Source organism: Vulpes vulpes, chromosome 2 (genome assembly GCF_048418805.1).
Source record: "Vulpes vulpes isolate BD-2025 chromosome 2, VulVul3, whole genome shotgun sequence".
In the NCBI taxonomy this organism is placed as follows: domain Eukaryota; kingdom Metazoa; phylum Chordata; class Mammalia; order Carnivora; family Canidae; genus Vulpes; species Vulpes vulpes.
This window is the reverse complement of record NC_132781.1, coordinates 95,519,093-95,537,018: the sequence shown is the minus strand read 5'-3', so window position 1 is coordinate 95,537,018 and position 17,926 is coordinate 95,519,093. Positions and strand designations below refer to the sequence as shown.

The 17,926-nt window shown below is 40.4% G+C and overlaps 1 protein-coding gene across 32 annotated transcripts in view; it reads right to left on the bottom strand.

The window, feature by feature from the left end:
• Positions 1 to 17,926, bottom strand: part of LOC112931128 (uncharacterized) — a 139,876-nt gene that overhangs the window by 107,394 nt on the left and 14,556 nt on the right. For 7 of the 32 annotated variants that reach the window (XR_011999927.1, XR_011999920.1, XR_011999934.1 and 4 more), the window contains 4 exons: positions 17,126 to 17,305; positions 16,431 to 16,610; positions 15,687 to 15,850; positions 14,984 to 15,186 (listed from right to left, as the gene is read on the bottom strand). The exons of 9 other annotated variants lie outside the window; for them this stretch is intronic. The gene's annotated coding sequence lies outside the window, so the exon portion shown is untranslated. Of the gene's footprint in view, positions 1 to 6,794; positions 10,262 to 10,355; positions 15,213 to 15,686; positions 15,851 to 16,430; positions 16,611 to 17,125; positions 17,306 to 17,926 lie in introns of those variants that run through there. 16 more of the 32 variants (XR_011999935.1, XR_011999942.1, XR_011999943.1 and 13 more) reach the window with 12 other exon arrangements.

The window sequence follows — 17,926 nt, the reverse complement described above, 5'->3', positions numbered from 1 at the left end:
CTTTGCCAATATGAATGCCTTTAATGTCTTTTTGTCGTCTGATTGCTGAGGCTAGAACTTCCAGTACTATGTTGAAGAGCAGTGGTGAGAGTGGACATCCCTGTCTTGTTCCTGATCTTAGGGGAAAGGCTCCCAGTGCTTCCCCATTGAGAAGGATATTTGCTGTGGGCTTTTCGTAGATGGCTTTTAAGATGTTGAGGAATGTTCCGTCTATCCCTACACTCTGAAGACTTTTGATTAGGAATGGATGCTGTACTTTGTCCAATGGTTTCTCTGCATCTAATGAGAGGATTATATGGTTTTTGGCTTTTCTCTTGCTGATATGATGAATCACATTGATTGTTTTACGAATGTTGAACCAGAGTTGCGTCCTGGGGATAAATCCTACTTGGTCATGGTGAATAATTTTCTTAATGTCCTATGGGATCCTATTGGCTAGTATCTTGTTGAGAATTTTTGCATCCATGTTCATCAGGGATATTGGTCTGTAATTCTCCTTTTTGGTGGGGTCTTTGTCTGGTTTTGGAATTAAGGTGATGCTGGCCTCATAGAACGAATTTGGAAGTACTCCATCTCTTTCTATCTTTCCAAACAGCTCTAGAAGAATAGGTATGGTTTCTTCTTTAACGTTTGATAGAATTCCCCTGGGAAGCCATCTGGCCCTGGACTTTTGTGTCTTGGGGGGTTTGTGATGACTGCTTCAATTTCCTCCCTGGTTATTGGCCTGTTCAGGTTTTCTATTTCTTCCCGTTCCGGTTTGGGTAGTTTGTGGCTTTCCAGGAATGCGCCCATTTCTTCTAGATTGCCTAATGTATTGGTGTATAGCTGTTCATAATATGTTTTTATTTTTTTTACTTTTTAAGGATTTATTTATTTATTTATGATAGACATAGAGAGACAGAGGCAGAGACACAGGAGGAGGGAGAAGCAGTCTCCATGCCGGAAGCCCGAAGTGGGACTCGATCCCGGGACTCCAGGATCGTGCCCTGGGCCAACGGCAGGCACCAAACTGCTGAGCCACCCAGGGACCCCCATAATATGTTTTTTTTTTTTTCCATAATATGTTTTTAAAATCGTTTGTATTTCCTTGGTGTTGGTAGTGATCTCTCCTTTCTCATTCATGATTTTATTAATTTGAGTCTTCTCTCTCTTCTTTTTAATAAGGCTGGCTAATGGTTTATCTATCTTATTAATTCAAAAAACCAACTCCTGGTTCTGTTGATCTGTTCCACAGTTCTTCTGGTCTTGATTTCATTGAGTTCTGCTCGAATCTTTATTAACTCTTCTTCTGCTGGGTGTAGGGTCTATTTGCTGTTTTTCTCTAGCTCCTTTATGTGTAAGGTTAGCTTTTGTATTTGGTTCTTTCCAGTTTTTGAATGGATGCTTGTATTGTGATGTATTTCCCCCTTAGGACTGCTTTTGTTGCATCCCAAAGATTTTGAACGGTTGGATCTTCATTCTCATTAGTTTCCATGAATCTTTTTAATTCTTCCTTAATTTCCTGGTTGACCTTTTCATCTTTTAGCAAGATGGTCCTTAACCTCCACGTGTTTGAGGTCCTTCCAAACTTCTTGTTGTGATTTAGTTCTAATTTCAAGGCATTATGGTCTGAGAATATGCAGCGGATGATCCCAATCTTTTGGTATTGGTTCAGACCTGATTTGTGACCCAGTATGTGGTCTATTCTGGAGAAATTTCCACGTGCACTTGAGAAGAATGTGTATTCAGTTGAGTTTGGATGTAAAGGTCTGTAGATATCTGTGAAATCCATCTGGTCCAGTGTATCATTTAAAGCTCTCGTTTCTTTGGAGATGTTGTGCTTAGAAGACCTATTGAGTATAGAAAGAGCTAGATTGAAGTCACCAAGTATAAGTGTATTATTATCTAAGTATTTCTTCACTTTGGTTACTAATTGATTGATATATTTGGCAGCTCCCACATTCGGGGCATATATATTGAGGATTGTTAAGTCCTCTTGTTGGATAGATCCTTTAAGTATGATATAGTGTCCCTCTTCATCTCTCACTACAGTCTTCGGGGTAAATTTTAGTTTATCTGATATAAGGATGGGTTAAGGATGGCTACCCCTGCTTTCTTTTGAGGACCATTTGAATGGTAAATGGTTCTCCAACCTTTTATTTTCAGGCTGGAGGTGTCCTTCTGTCTAAAACGAGTCTCTTGTAGACAGCAAATAGATGGGTCCTGCTTTTTTATCCAGTCTGAAACCCTGTGCCTTTGGATGGGGTCATTAAGCCCATTCACGTTCAGAGTTATTATTGAAAGGTATGAGTTTAGTGTCATCATGATATCTATTCAGTCCTTGTTTTTCTGGATTGTTCCACTGAACTTCTTCTTAAAGGGGAATTTTAAGAGTCCCCCTTAATTCTTGCAGAGCTGGTTTGGAGGTCACATATTCTTTCAGTTCCTGCCTGTCTTGGAAGCTCTTTATCTCTCCTTCCATTCTGAATGAGAGCCTTGCTGGATAAAGTATTCTTGGTTGTATGTTCTTCTCATTTAGGACCCTGAATATATCCTGCCAGCCCTTTGTGGCCTGCCAGGTCTCTGTGGAGAGGTCTGCTGTTACCCTAATATTCCTCCCCATAAAAGTCAGGGATTTCTTGTCTCTTAACTGCTTTAAGGATCCTCTCTTTATCTTTGGAATTTGCAAGCTTCACTATTAAATGTCGAGGTGTTGAATGGTTTTTTATTGATTTTAGGGGGGGATCTCTGTATTTCCTGGATCTGAATACCTGTTTCCCTTCCCAGATTAGGAAAGTTTTCAGCTATGATTTGTTCAAATACATATTCTGGCCCTCTGGCACTTTCGGCGCCCTCAGGAACCCCAATTAAACGTAGGTTTTGCTTCCTCAAGCTGTCACTTATTTCCCTTAATCTATCTTCATGGTCTTTGTCTCTTTTTTCCTCAGTTTCCCTCTTTGCCATCAACTTGTCTCCTATGTCACTCACTGGCTCTTCCACCTCGTCAACCCTCGTCGTTAGGACTTCTAGTTTGGATTGCATCCAAACAGAAGACCAACTAGTCGGACAAGTTCCAAAAAGAGTCAAGGGACTTAAAGTATACAGAATCAGAAGATACTGCCCCGTGTTTTTTTATTTTTCTTTGCTTTAGGATTTGTTTGCTTCCCCCACCCTTTTTCCTTTCTTTCTATTTCTCTTTTTTTTCTTCCTTTTTTCTTTTTTTTTCTCTTTTCTTTCCTTCTTTCTCTCCTCTTTTTCTCCTTTTCCCAATACAACTTGTTTTTGGCCACTCTGCACTGAGCAAAATGACTAGAAGGAAAACCTCACTTCAAAAGAAAGAATCAGAAACACTCCTCTCTCCCAGAGTTACAAAATCTGGGTTACAATTCAATGTCAGAAAGCCAATTCAGAAGCACTATTATAACGCTACTGGTGGCTCTAGAAAAAAGCATAAAGGACTCAAGAGACTTCATGACTGCAGAATTTAGATCCAATCAGGCAGAAATTGAAAATCAATTGAATGAGATGCAATCCAAACTAGAAGTCCTAACAACGAGGGCTGTGCCGGTTGTGCTGATTTTCAGGTGTTAGCACTTGGGGGAGCTGCTCTGCCCCCTGCCTGGTGCAGGGCTCAGTGGGGGTTGTTTACCCCGTGAGGCCCCAGGAGGAACAACCGCAGGGGCGGGGCCAGCTCTGGAGCCCTGGAGTCAGCTCCGGCAGTAACTCCGGGGCTCTCCATTCGCAGGGCCTGGAGGCTCTGAGGCGGGGCCGCTGATCTGCTCAGCTCGGGGCAGGAGCGTCCTCGCTGTCCTGGGCCCTCCCGGCCTCTCCCTGGGGCTCTCCCTGTCCCCGCGGGAGGCCAGATCCTGGACTGCGTTCCTGGCGCCCTGTGCTCCTGGGCTTGTGCTGTTGGATTCGCGCTCCCGGTGGCCCAGCCACCTCCGCAGAGCCACCACCCGAGTCCCTCCGAGCTGCTCCAGGTCCAGCCGTGTGCGTGCTGCAGCCCTTAGGGAGCTCGGCACACTCTCCCCTGGGGCGCAGGTGTCTGTTACTGCCCCAAGGAGCCTGAGGGCACCTCCGCCCTCCTGGGGTCCTGTTCCAACGCCCTGCGAGGCCTTTTCCCCCGGGAAGGTTGGTGCAGCTCCTGCTCCTCCGGGACGGGGCTCTCCTGTCCTGGGGACACTCGCCGCGGCCTCAACCAGGCTCCTCGCGGGGCCCCTCCCCCTTGGAGGCCTTTTGTTTCTTTCTTTTTCCCCGTCTTCCTACCTTGATAGAAGCGCAAACTCTTCTCACTGTAGCATTCCAGCTGTTTCTCTCTTTAAATCTCAGATCGAATTCGTAGATTTTCAGGATAATTTGAAGGCTATCTAGGTATTGTGGTGGGGACAGGTGATTTGGAGACCCTACTCTTCCGCCATCTTGCCCCTCCTCCGTTTCCATTTTTCTAGATTTTAATTAATGCTATAAGGAGTGCCTTTTATTTTATTCTGTTTCTACATTTTTGGTTACCTGGAATAAATTCTGTAAAATAGTATTGTTGGGTAAAAGTATAAAACTTTTTAGCGAAGTCTCTGATCCATATTTTTAAATTGTTCTCAGGAAAGTTTATATTAATTTACATGCCCACAAACAGTGTGTAAAATTGTCGATTTTTCTCTAGACAGAAATTTTTTTTAAACTTCAGTTTATTCTTAGCATATGCAGGGATTAAAAAGCAAAAAGGAAAATGATTAATGGTTAAATTTTTCCAACATTTCTCTCCTATTTAAAGAAAATTAATTCAAAAATCTATGCTGAAAGCACATATTACTTTTTATTCTTTACTTAATATGGATCCTGTGTTCTAAGAGAAGTTTTCAAATGACGTAAAATGTATAATAATCAGCAAGTTGAGAATATTGAAGAAGAAACATAAAAAGTATGGGGCAATAGATATTAGACTCCCTAGTCTAAGCTGGATCAGTCATCTGCAGGTGTATGTTGTGTAAACGACATCTGCTGATGCCAGTCTTACACTGCAGATCATTTTTAGAGGTACCTGTGACATTTTGTCAAGTAAAAATCTTTCTAGTGAATTTATAAACTTGTTGATAAATAGCAACTTCTTTTTAATTAGTAACTCAGTGATCTGTCCTAATTGAAGATAACTTACGACTATGTGGGAAAATGGTAATTTTCAACTCTAACTTCCCCGAATAATTTCAGAATTCCTTTCCTTCCGTCATCTACCAGTTATTACTGACTAAACCTTACTAAGTGACATAATGCTTTCTCATTGCCTCTTTTCAACTATATTTGGGAGAGATTGAAGTGAGAAATTAACAACCGAAGCCCTAGAAAGGAAAAAAAAAATTGACAATAGAAAAATTTCATTTTTGGATAATGAAACAACATATGTGGAACCAGATTATAAAATAAGCTTTTTATTGCTAACAAAACAAATTTTAAAATGAACACATGCATTTGCAGATTGACCTTAAAACAAGAACAAGAAAAAAGAAAAAGTGCTGATATGTTGTATGAAAAGGTTAGGGAGCAATTAAGAAGAGTAATATAGTAAAGTTGAAATGAAACAACTTGAACTTAATCTTAGAACACTAGACCTGGAGTTGAAGAGTGTAAAAGCTTATTTGAAAGCAGGTAAATTTTGGACAAAAATTTGTGTATTTCCATATTATTTATAATGTCCCTTTGGTTTAATCCATTATTAGATTTAAAATAGATTAAACGTTTAATTTTATCCTAATAGGAATATCCAAGGAACTATTATATTTGTAGCTACAGTTACTACCTTTTTGGAATTCTTGGCTTCTCATATATGTTCTATGTATATTTTCTGAACAAAGGGATAGAAGGTAAATTGAGATAAATGTGAATATTGGTTTTCTTTTTCTTTGTTTTTTTAAGAATTTATATATATTTTTAGACAGAGCGTGGGCAGGGTAAAGGAGTAGAGTGAGAGGGACGGAAAGGAATCTCCAGCAGACTCTGGTATGAGCACAGAGCCTCACTTGGGGCTGAATTTCACAATCCTGAGATCATGAGATCATGACCTGAGCCAAAAAAAAAGAGTTGGACGCTTAACCCACTGAGCACCCAGGTGCCACAGTTTGGGATTTTTTAATGTTAGAGGCTAGATTGCCTTGAGATGATGATGAAACAGGTTAAAAGTTTTATAAAGAAATTTTTTTTTCTCAATACTGTCCACTTGTATTTTTACTCTATGACAAATTTAGCTGTCATTTAAATGAAAATTTGAGTTATTCATGCAGGATGAATGAAAATCCTTATTTTAAAAAAAGTCTACTTTTGAACAGTTTTTTAACTTCTCTTAAGGCTTCTGACCTTTTTTTTTTTTTAATGATATGATCCAAAATCCTAATGAAAATGTGTCTCTAGGTTATAGAAGAGCGAAATGAAGTTCAGAGGCAACTTTCTTAAGAACCAAATGCCAGAATATTACAAGATGGAATTCTGAACAATCAACTTTGCAAATGGAAGGAGATAGAAATGTCTCCTACTAAAATGAATTCTGAGGTATTTTCCTTAGTTATTTTGAATTACATGTGTGTATAAATTTGTATGTATGTATATTACATTTTTGGAATTATTTTCTTCATGTATGTATATATATTTTAAAAACCAACACTGTACATCATGGAAAGTACAGAGGATTTTAAAAGAATATATATATATATATTTTTTTTTTCTTATATATATATTGGGGAGTGGCGTTTTTGGCCCATTAGTTAATTTTAGTGCATTTGTCTGCAAGGGTCAAATAGTGACATTCATAATGTCCTTATCTGAAGAAGTTTTTATTATTTTGGAAAATAGTATGGAATTTATGAGCTTTCCATAAGCTCAAAACTCGTGCTACTAACAACATATGTTTTAGTTTTTGGCAATTACTTGACCACCTCTATATTAATAGAGAGGTTAGTTTCACACTTCCACTGATAAACAGGAGGAAAAGTGTAGCCCGTTCAGAGATCTTACTTCAGATGTTGTCTCCTACTTTTGAGAAGAGTAACAATTTGCTCCAAGTAGTATCCGATTTCATTACAAGGAGCTTTTGAAACAATCATATGCTGTAATATACACTTACTAATAATTTATTGATAAGTCTTTTGTTAATAAAATAGCTCAGTGTATTTTCCCCTATTTTACATTTATTGCTATTTTAAACATCTGAAGAGGAAATAAAATTTGTTGCAGCCACAGATAATCTCATGATTTTTCTAGGAACTACCTAAATTTTACCTGAGTTAGCATTGGTATTTTGAAATGTAAGGCTGATGCTGCTTTTGTTTTTCTTTTTAAGAAATTTTATGGATTCATTTGACAGGGAGAGCACAAGCAGGGGGAACGGAGGCAGAGGGAGAGGGAGAAGCAGGCTTTCTGTGGAGCAGAGAGCCTGACATGTGACTTGATCTCAGGACTCAGGGACCATGACCCCAGCCGAAGGCAGAGGCTTAACTGACTGAGCTACCCAGCCACTCCTGAAATATAAGGCTTCTTTTGTATTTATGACTCACACTAGAGAAGTAGCTGCAGTTAGATGCCAGAACAGTAGTAGTGGAGTACCAAAGACCTGGGGAATGTCCTGCGGATCACTTAGTATTTTTAACCTCTCCATTCTGGAATGCTGGTAACTAAAAGAGATCATCAATATGTACAGAAGCGTTTGTAGTACCATGTCTAGATTTATTAGTTATCAGTAGATATAACTGACTATAGAAATGTTAGAGAAGTAGAATATCATGGAATATTCTCAGGAAAAAAGTAAGGTTAGGAAATTGAATCTGTCCAAATATATCCAGAGCTAAGGATTTTCCTGTGGACTATGTTAGATATCAGACTGTAAACTCAATTTTAGTGTAGTCAGATGTATTAGTCTTTCATTTCAGGCCTTCTGGGTTTGTTGTAAATCAGAGAAGGACCTTTCCAATTCTGAGATTCTTAGGATTTTGTCATGATTTCTTTTTCTTTCGTGCATTGTCTTCAATTAAATTTTTGAACTTTGGGGAATTTATGCTTGTATAAAAGTTTAAGGCTTGGATCCACCTTTATGTTTTTCCACTTAACTACAACCTCTTCCTTGTATAAACACAGGTTATTCTTTAATTTCAGAGAAAATCATGATAATGTCATTTTATTGAGTTCCAGCTAAAAGACTCTTGTTTTACTTAGGTTTCTCATACTCATGAAAAAGAAAAAGTTCTGCTACATAAAAACCACATGTTGCAAGATGAAATTGCCATGCTAAGACTGGGGATAGACACTATAAGGAATCAGAAGCAGAAAAAGGAAAAGAAATATTGTGAAGACACTGAAATTGAAAAAGAAAAGAACGAGTCTTCAAAACGCCGTAAAACTGAATGAGGTAACATTAACAAATACACTATCCCAATCTACTGGTCAGCTGAATGTTGTGACAACTGAGAATACCATAATGAACTCTAAACTGCAGGATGAAAAGCTAAACAGAGGAAGACTGGAAGCAAAACTTCAATCATACCGAGCTAGACTGGCTATTGCTAGACAAGATCATGATCAAAGTCAGGCATGAGAAAGAAACCTTAGCACTTGATTTCCAGAGAGCAGAAGATGAGTGGTGTCATTTACAGGACAAAATGAACTTTGATGTTCTAACCTAAAAGATAACAATGAGGTGCTTTCTCAGCAACTTTCTGAAGCTGAAAGTAAATTCAATACCCTGGAAATTGAGCTCCAGTATACAAGAGATGCTCTCAGAGAAGACTTGGGCTTTAGAACATGTACAAAGAAACCTAAAACAAACACAGTGTCAGAAAAAGGAAGTTGAACAGAAATATCAAAATGAACAAGGTAAATGAATAAATACATTGGAAAGCAGAAATTCATAGAAGAGAGATTATCTCAACTACGAAGTGAAAATATGTGGCTCTAAGAGCAACTAGATGATGCCTACAGCAGAGTGCAGTGTAAATAAAGACTGGAATTGATCTCCAAGACCAGGTTCAGGTTATTGCAAGAAATCTTCAAGCTGAAAGTGATAAACAAAGTCTTATACTGCAAGGAAGAAATCGTGGGACCCAGGAAATTTAACAAAAATCCCCTACCCCTGGACAAGCAGAGCAGGACTAACTCCATTTTGTGCTACACCTGCCACCTCCTGTATCACCCCCACATGACCTGCTTATTGCTTAAGGTGCTGCCCCACCCTAGTCAAGCCGCTGGGCACACCCTAATCGGAAACCGGCTCATAACAATGTAACCCTGCTTTGTGCCTGCCAAAACCGCCCACCAATTCTGACCAAAGTAATAGGCAAGCTCAAATGGATACTATAGGGTAAGGTGTAATTCAATTAGCCACCTGCATGTGGACCGACATGACTGTGCAACTTTCTGTGTATCCCACTGGCCACTGGCCCCTATAATGCTGCTACGCCTCTTAGTCTCAGGGTCCAAGTCCCTGCTCCGCTGTGTCGGGTACACTTGGACCCAAGCTCGAGCTTGTAAATAAACCCTGTGTGTTTGCATCAGTGTCGGCTCCTTGGTGGTTTCTCGGATTCGCAATCTGGGGCACAACAGATGCAGGGCTTGATGCCAGGACCCCGGGATCGTGACCTGAACCGAAGGCAGATGCTCAACTGCTGAGCCACCCAGGTGCCCTCATTGCCTAGATTCCTCAGGCTGTGCCTTTGACTCCCGTGAATTATTCATCACGTAACTAGGAGCCTGTGTCTCCCATGCCCCTTCACCTATTCTGCCCATGCCCCCCACCCACCTCCCCTCTGGCAACCATCAGTTTGCTTTCTGTACTTACAGGCCTGAGAACCAGTACTTTTTAAAAATGTAAATTCATGGACCCTTTGAGAAACTATTAACACAGAATGTGAGCGGGCTTGAGGAGCTATGCCTTGCATTTTTAAGGCCCCTCAAAAGAAGTAGCTTAGTGTGTGACTAAAAATAACATTCGGTGTGTTGCATTGACTGTCCTGAATCTGGCTTCCCCAGTGCCATCTGTAAACAGCTGAGATAGCGGTCTTCAGTGTGGGCAGTGACTAGCACCATGATTTTAACAAAGCTGAATGACAAATTTGGAAATCTCATTCTTTGCTCTTTCAAGCGTATCTATAACTTATCTTTGGCAGGTTTTGGTCTCATCTTTATCCATCAATTATTTTTTTTCCACTGTTTCCACTGAGGATTAGTTTTCTGTAAGAAGTGATTTTGATTTTCAAATACATAGAAATCTTATTTTTTTTTCCTCAAGACATTACCATGGAAGCCAGTCCTTCAGAAAAAAAAAAAAAAATTCGTTTTAGGTTTTATATAGTCCCACATTGTGTTCTAGTATATAAAATAAATGATTCAACTTTCTATAATGGTTTGGGAAATTACAGATAAAATTTGAGCCATAGACTTACTACAGTTGTATAATGAGTAAGTTTTATGCTATTTGCCCCAGTTTAATGGAGTGCAAAATATTGCTGCTTACATCTATCTCGAGGAATGATTAGAATGGAGTACTTCCTAGTGTCTGGGGCAGTGGAAGGGTCATCATGGAAACAGCTGAGGCTACTCTGATTTGAAAAGGACTTTCCACACATAGCTGGCTCACTTGGTGCAAATCTAAAGTGCCTGTGTGACTCACACCTGGCTTGGTGATATTTTTGACCTGTGTGTCCCAACCAGGGTTGAGTCCTGTTCCAAGAATCACTGCATTCAGGGAAGCTCCAAAAGCATGGTGCACACATGAGATGCTTATGGTTCCCTGTAGCTCCTTGCAGACAAGCTGCAGTTTACGGGTCAGGGGTCATTCTTCTACCCCAGGTAGTGTTGCTTGGCACTGTCGTCTCCGGAGTACAGAGCGAGAGAGCATGCTCCTCATGCAGCAGGAGAGCGGCCACTCCAACGCACATAGTGCTCAGGAGCAAAAATGCTTTCAAATACTTTCCGGGTGAAACATACCATTTCTCCCTCTTCCCCTTTCTACTTATTTCACTAAGGAGAAAAAAAAAGTTTAATTACACAAGTAATACATTGTCAAAGATGCATAAATAAAAAAGGAAAAGAATTCTTTACCTGTTTTTCCCTTGCCCCCAATCTCATTTCTTTCACCGTTTGACGAGTATCCTTCAAGAATGTTCTGTGCATTAAACACTTACATAGGGATGTGCATAAACATATTGTTTAATACATCGAGCACTTCTAGATGGATATGAATAAATATATAGGGATGGACATACAGAAATCTAGGTCTTTTTGTTCCTTTTTAATCATATTCTGTCCTACTGCGGATTGTTCTATAACTTTCTTTCTAGACCAAGTAATGTGTCAGAGCTGTATTTCCATGGTGTGTGTGTGTGTCTGTCTATCTAGATAACCTTTCTATACATACATCTGTATCTCTATGTCATTCTTCTAAACTAAGGCATACTCTTCCATCATATCACAGCTCAATGAACTATAGTATCATAATTCTGTTGATGAAAACCTCAGCTTTGCCCCTTTTGTATATTTTGGAAGAAAAGATGTAAATATTAAATGGATGTTAGTTATCAAATTGTCCTCCAGAGGGTTTAAAGCACTTGATGACCATGGACAGTGCACTAAAGATCTTTCTCTTGTAATTTTTCTGAGCTTCGGTATTATAAGCCTTTATAATTTTTATCCGAGGGGTAAAACATGGCGTCTTAAGTGTTAAATGTGCATTACCACTCCTATTGAGCCTATTTCTGAAGAAACCCCCCCCCCCCCCCCCCCACACACACACACACACCCGTGAGTGGGACCAGGCCTAACCCTGAGGCAGCCCATCCAGGTGCCTCCCATAAATTCAAGCAATAAAAACATTGTTTTTCCGAGATAGGAAAACTATCCCCCCCCTCGCCCTGACTGGAAAAGTCCCTGAACAATGGTCATGTTGACCTTCAAAGAAATCAATCACGTCATAACCCGAATGCGATGCTACTCCCGCGTTTTCTTTGCCTTTAAAATATGCCTGTAATTGCTAATTGGGGCTCTGCCACCTCTGAGGCGGAGAGCTCGTTTGCGCAAACGTTCAATAAACCCTCTTGCTTGTTGCATCTGCCTGTCTGGGGTCTGAGTCTCTGGGGCGTCCACCGGGACACGTTGGCATCCGTGAGCCAGGGTCCAACATTTCCACTTGTTTGATGGCTATTTGTTCCATGATTTGTCAATTCATCTCCTTTCCCATTTTTCTATTGATTAGCATTTTCTTATGTTTTTTACACAATTTCTTTGTGTTTTGTATATGATGGGGCATTTTAGGTTGAAACACCATTTTTTTCTGGCCACCCATTTGTCCTCTTTTTTCTTAAATGGTATTTCTTTTATTGAAGTTGGTAACTTTTATGTGGACAAATCAATCTTTTCTGTAGGGTTAATGCTTTTTTTCTTATGCTTTCCTACCTACTGCAAGATCATGAAGCTATTCTCTAAGATTTTCTTCTGATAGTGTAAACTGTTTTCACATATTTGAATTTTAGTCCAATGTCATTTATATGTGGAGTGAAACTGTAATTCAATTTTATTTCCCATGTGAACAGCCAGTAGTCCCCAGATCACTAAAGCATAGACTACTCAGTCGGATAGTCTACGACAACCCAGTAGTTTATCCTTTAGACATAAATTTATAATATCCTCTTTTTTGTACACCAGTATTACATATGTTTTGGGTTTTCTTTCTTGGCTTTAAAAAAAATAATAATTTTAATGGACCTTATTTTTTGGAGCAATTTCAGATCTATAGAAAGATTATGAAGATAATACAGAGTTCCAGTATGCCTTATACCTTGTTTCCCTGATCACTAACATCTTCCCTTAGATTGGTACATTCATTTCAGTTAGTGAATTGATATTGATACACTGTTATTAACTATAATCTATACTTACACTTCATTCAGATTTTCTTAGTTTTCTGCTAATCTGCTAATATCCTTTTTCTTTTTTTTTTTAACTCCAGGATCTCCTCTTACATTTAGTTGTCATTGTCTCATTAGGCTCCTCTCAGCTGTGAAGGTTTCTCAGACTTTGTCTTTGGTGACCTTGACCGTTTTTAGTCATACTAGTCAGGTGTGTTGTAGAATTCCCCTCTATTGGCATTTGTCTATCTAAAGTACCATTTTTATCATATCAAGGGTACATACTATCAACTTGATTTGTGACTGTTGTTATTAGTCCCCAGGGTGAAATAGTCTCTGTCAGGTTTCTCCACTGTAAAGTTGTTCTCTTTTCCCATTCTTTGCATACTGTATTGTTTGGAAGGAGGTCTCCATGTGCAGCCCACACTAGAGTAGTGTGTTATGCTCGCCCTCCTTTAGAAGTTAAAGTACCTCTGTAATAAATTTGGAATATTTTCTTTTTCCTATTTATTCAGTCATTTCTTCATATCAGCATGGACTGGTGAACGTTTATTGGTATTTGGCACTCTAATCCAGTACTAAATTAATTTGTTGTTCACATTGTTCCAGTTTTGGCTGTCAGGAGCTATTTCAGTTGGGTCCCATCAATGTGGGCTTCCTCGTTTCATTTTAACAGTTTCTTAGTTTGGTACTGCCAGGTGCCCCAGGCTCATTTTACAGTGCTCCGTTCCTGGGAATCAATCGTTTCTCCAGGGAGCCCTCATGCCTTTATTTGTCTGTTTGCTTCTTTTAATATTTTATTTATTTATCCATGAGAGCCACACAGAGAGGCAAAGACACAGGGAGAGGGAGAAGCAGGCTCCGTGCAGGCAGCCCGACGTGGGACTCAAACCCGGGTCCCCAGGATCATGCCCTGGACTGAAGGCAGCGCTAAACCGCTGAGCCACCTGGGCTGCCCACCCTCATGCTTTTTCCGGGGCAGTGAGATTCGATCCCAGGATCTGGGTGATGATCTGTACATTGCTACCAGAGTGTTGTTTATTGTATGTCCTCTCACCTGACAAAGAAATACATATATATATATACACTAACCCATGTAGATAATACACATTGTCAACACTTTTTTGTGCAATCAGCTGTAACTATAGTGAGCTAAAGATGAATTCTTACTGATGTCACTAACTCTTAAGTCATTAACAAATGGATCGTTTAAGCCTCCTTCCCTTGCTAGTCAGTTCCCACTCCCAACAGTAAGAAGCCTGGCTGTCAACATCCATTTACTCATTCAATTCCAGCGTACACATGAAGCAATATCAGAATCGTTAATCTACACCTCATGGAAAACAGCTTGTATCAACCAGAGTTGATGTTGTTTTTCTTCCTCGGATAGTATTATTCTGTTTTTCATCGACAAATATGGGCATAAAAATAGTTATTCTCGGGTCGCATGTGACTCGATCTCGAGGGCCAGGGGTCCAAGCCCCCTGCTGTTTATAGAGGTTACGAAACAATAGTAATAATAGGCACTACACAGGCTAAGCAGGAGCTACTCTGCAGAATGGGAGACCTCACCTGGGTACGTGGCTGGCAGAGTGGCTACCAGCACAAGTAGATACCCCCTGTAGGATGTCATGACCTGATCCCCTTGCTCTCATCTTCTGAACCTTAGGGCCGAGAGCGCCCACAGCCTATTACAACCTGATGCTATCTCCTCCCATTTACACTCACCCAAGCTACTCTAACTCCTCTGGGTCACGGTCTCCTACTAATCCCCAGAGGCATCCATTTCCTAAGCCCCTGCACAGCATTCAGCCATCATCATCCACACTCCCCTCTAGGCCTTCAATCCTTTGTGGGCCCTGAACGCACCATTTACTGCCAGGCATGAATGGGAAGATTTTCTTTCTGGGGTGGAAGGGCAGCTAGCAGACAGAATGCTGCCTTTCTATATGCATTACTTTTCTCTTTCCCTCCCCCTGCCTTGGTTTTGGAGTTGTTTCCATGATGACAAGACCTGATGTATAAAATTCGGTGTCGATGTGTTCATAAATACACGTATATATATAGAATAAAACCTTTTGTATCTATCTATCTATATATGTATATAATTTATAATCTCAACTACTTACAAAAAAAAAAAGTTGATGTGTTCCTTGTTTTTGGCCTTTGTATTTCCTTTGTATAAAAACAGCTTCTCTATTGACACATTCTCCTCAAAGGCCACGTAATGGTGAGAGGTGTTGCCCTTGTTGTCCTTAAGACTTTTCTCAGCACTGTGTCGGGGCAGAAGAGTTGCACAGGTCTGTTCTCTCCGTTGTATAGGCTGTCAGCACTACACCAAGAAACAGAATGCAAATTCTGGGAATTTAAAGGAAACATACCACAAGTTTCAACTCCCTTTTACACTCACCCAAGCTACTCTACTCCACTGGGTCACGGTCTCCTACTCATCCCCGGAAGCATCCATTTCCTAAGACCCTGCACAGCATTCGGCCATCATCATCACCTCACTCCCCTCTAGGCCTTCAATCCTTTGTGGGCCCTGAGCGCACCATCTACTCCCAAGCACAAATGGGAAGATTTTTTTTCTGGGGTGGAAGGGTGGCTAGCGCACAGAATGTTGCCTGTCTATATGCATTACATGTTTCTTTCCTTCCCCCTGCCTTGGTTGTGGAGTTGTTCCATGATGACAATACCTGATGTATAAAACTCACTGTCGATATTTTCATATATATGTGTGTGTGTGTGTGTGTATATATAGAATAAAACCTTTTGCAGCTATATATATATTTATAATGTCAACTCCTTTGTAAATAAAAAGTTGATATGTACCTTGTTTTTTGCGTCTGTATTTCTTTGTGTAAAAAACAGCTTCTCTACTGATACATTCTCCTCAAAGGACGCATAATGTAGAGCAGTGTGGCCCTTGTTGTCCATAACATTTGGATCAGCATCGTCGCACATGCCTGTTCTTTCCATTGTACACCCTGTCAGGACTACACCAAGAAGCACAAAGTAAATTCTGGGAATTCAAAGGAAAGATGACACAAGTTTCACCTCCCTTTTACACTCACCCAAGCTACTCTACTCCTCTGGGTCACGGTCTCCTACTCATCCCCAGAAGCATCCACTTCCTACGCCCCTGTCTGCACAGCATTCAGCCATCATCATCACCACACTCCCCGCAAGGCTTTCAATCCTTTGTGGGCCCTGAACGCACCCTGTACCGCCAGCCATGAATGGTAAGATCTTCTTTCTGGGGTGCAAGGGAGGCTAGCAGACAGAATGTTGCCTTTCTATATGCATTACTTTTCTCTTTCCCTCCCCCTGCCTTGGTTTTGTAGTTGTTTCCATGATGACCAGGACCTGATGTAAAAATTCGGTGTCGATGTGTTCATAAATACGTATATATATACACACATATATATATATATATATATACACACATATATATATATATATATACATATATATATATATAGAATAAAACCTTTTGAATATATATCTATATATATATATAAATATATATAATTTATAATCTCAACTACTTGCAAAAAAAAAAAAGCTGATATGTACCTTGTTTATGGGCTATGTATCTCCTTTGTATAAAAACAGCTTCTCTATTGACACATTCACCTCAAAGGCCACAAAATGGAGAGAGGGGTTGCCCTTGTTGTCTTTAAGACTTTTCTCAGCACCGTGTCAGAGCAGAAGAGTCGCACAGGTCTGTTCTTTCCATTGTACAGCCAATATGCACTACACCAAGAAAGAGAATGCCAATTCTGGGAATTTAAAGGAAACGTGCCACAAGTTTTCCTCCCTTTTACACTTACCCAAGCTACTCTACTCATGTGAGTCACGGTCTCCTACGCATCCCCGGAAGCATCCACTTACTAAGCCCCTGCCTGCACAGCATTCGGCCATCATCATCACCACACTCCCTGCTAGGCCTTCAATCCTTTGTGGGCCCTGAACACACTGTGTAGTGCCGGGCACGAATGGGAAGATTTTCTTTCTGGGGTGGAGGGTGGTTAGTGGACAGAATGTTGCCTTACTATATGCATTACTTTTCTCTTTCCCTCCCCCTGCCTTGGTTTTGGAGTTGTTTCCATGATAACAGGACCTGATGTATAAAAGTCGGTGTCGATCTGTTCATATATATGTACATATATATATATACAATAAAACCTTTTAAAGCTATATATATATATATATACATATATATATATTTATATAGTCAACTACTTTGTAGAAAAAAGGTTGATATGTACCTTGTTTTTTGCCTCGGTATCTCCTTTGTATAAAAACAGCTTCTCTACTGACACATTCTCCTCAAAGGCTGCATAACGGTGAGCGGTGTTACCCTTTCTGTCCTGAAGACTCGTCTCAGCACCGTGTCAGTGCAGAACAGTCGCACAGGTCTGTTCTTTTCATTGTGCAGCCTGTCAGCACTACACCAAGAAGCACAATATAAATTTGGGAATTTAAAGGAAACGTGCCACAAGTTTCACCTCCCTTTTACACTCAGCCAAGCTACTCTACTCCTCTGGGTCACGGTCTCCTACTCATCCCCAGAAGCATCCATTTCCTAAGCCCCTGGAAGTACAATATTTATGAGGGATTATTCACCACTCTATTAAAAGAGAAGCCTATGTGTTTAGGAAGAGCAGACCTCAGGAGGCAACTCTACCTGGGTTGACCTCTGTCACTTCACCGTGACCACTTAGCCTTATCGCAATTTCCTCATCCACTGAAATAGGCATAAAAAGAGTTAATCTCGGGTCGCCTGTCTGGTTCACTCTGAAGAGCATGTGACTCAATCTCGAGTGCCAGGGGTCCAAGCCCCTGTTGTTTATACAGGTTACGAAACAATAGTAATAATAGGAACTACACAGGCTGAGGAAGAGCTACTCTGCGGAATGGGAGACCTCACCTTGGTACGTGGCTGGCAGAGTGGCTACCAGCACAAGTAGATACCCCCTGTAGGATGTCATGACCTGATCCCCTTGCTCTCATCTTCTGAACCTGAGGACTGAGAGTGCCCACGGCCTATTACAACCTGATGCTATTTC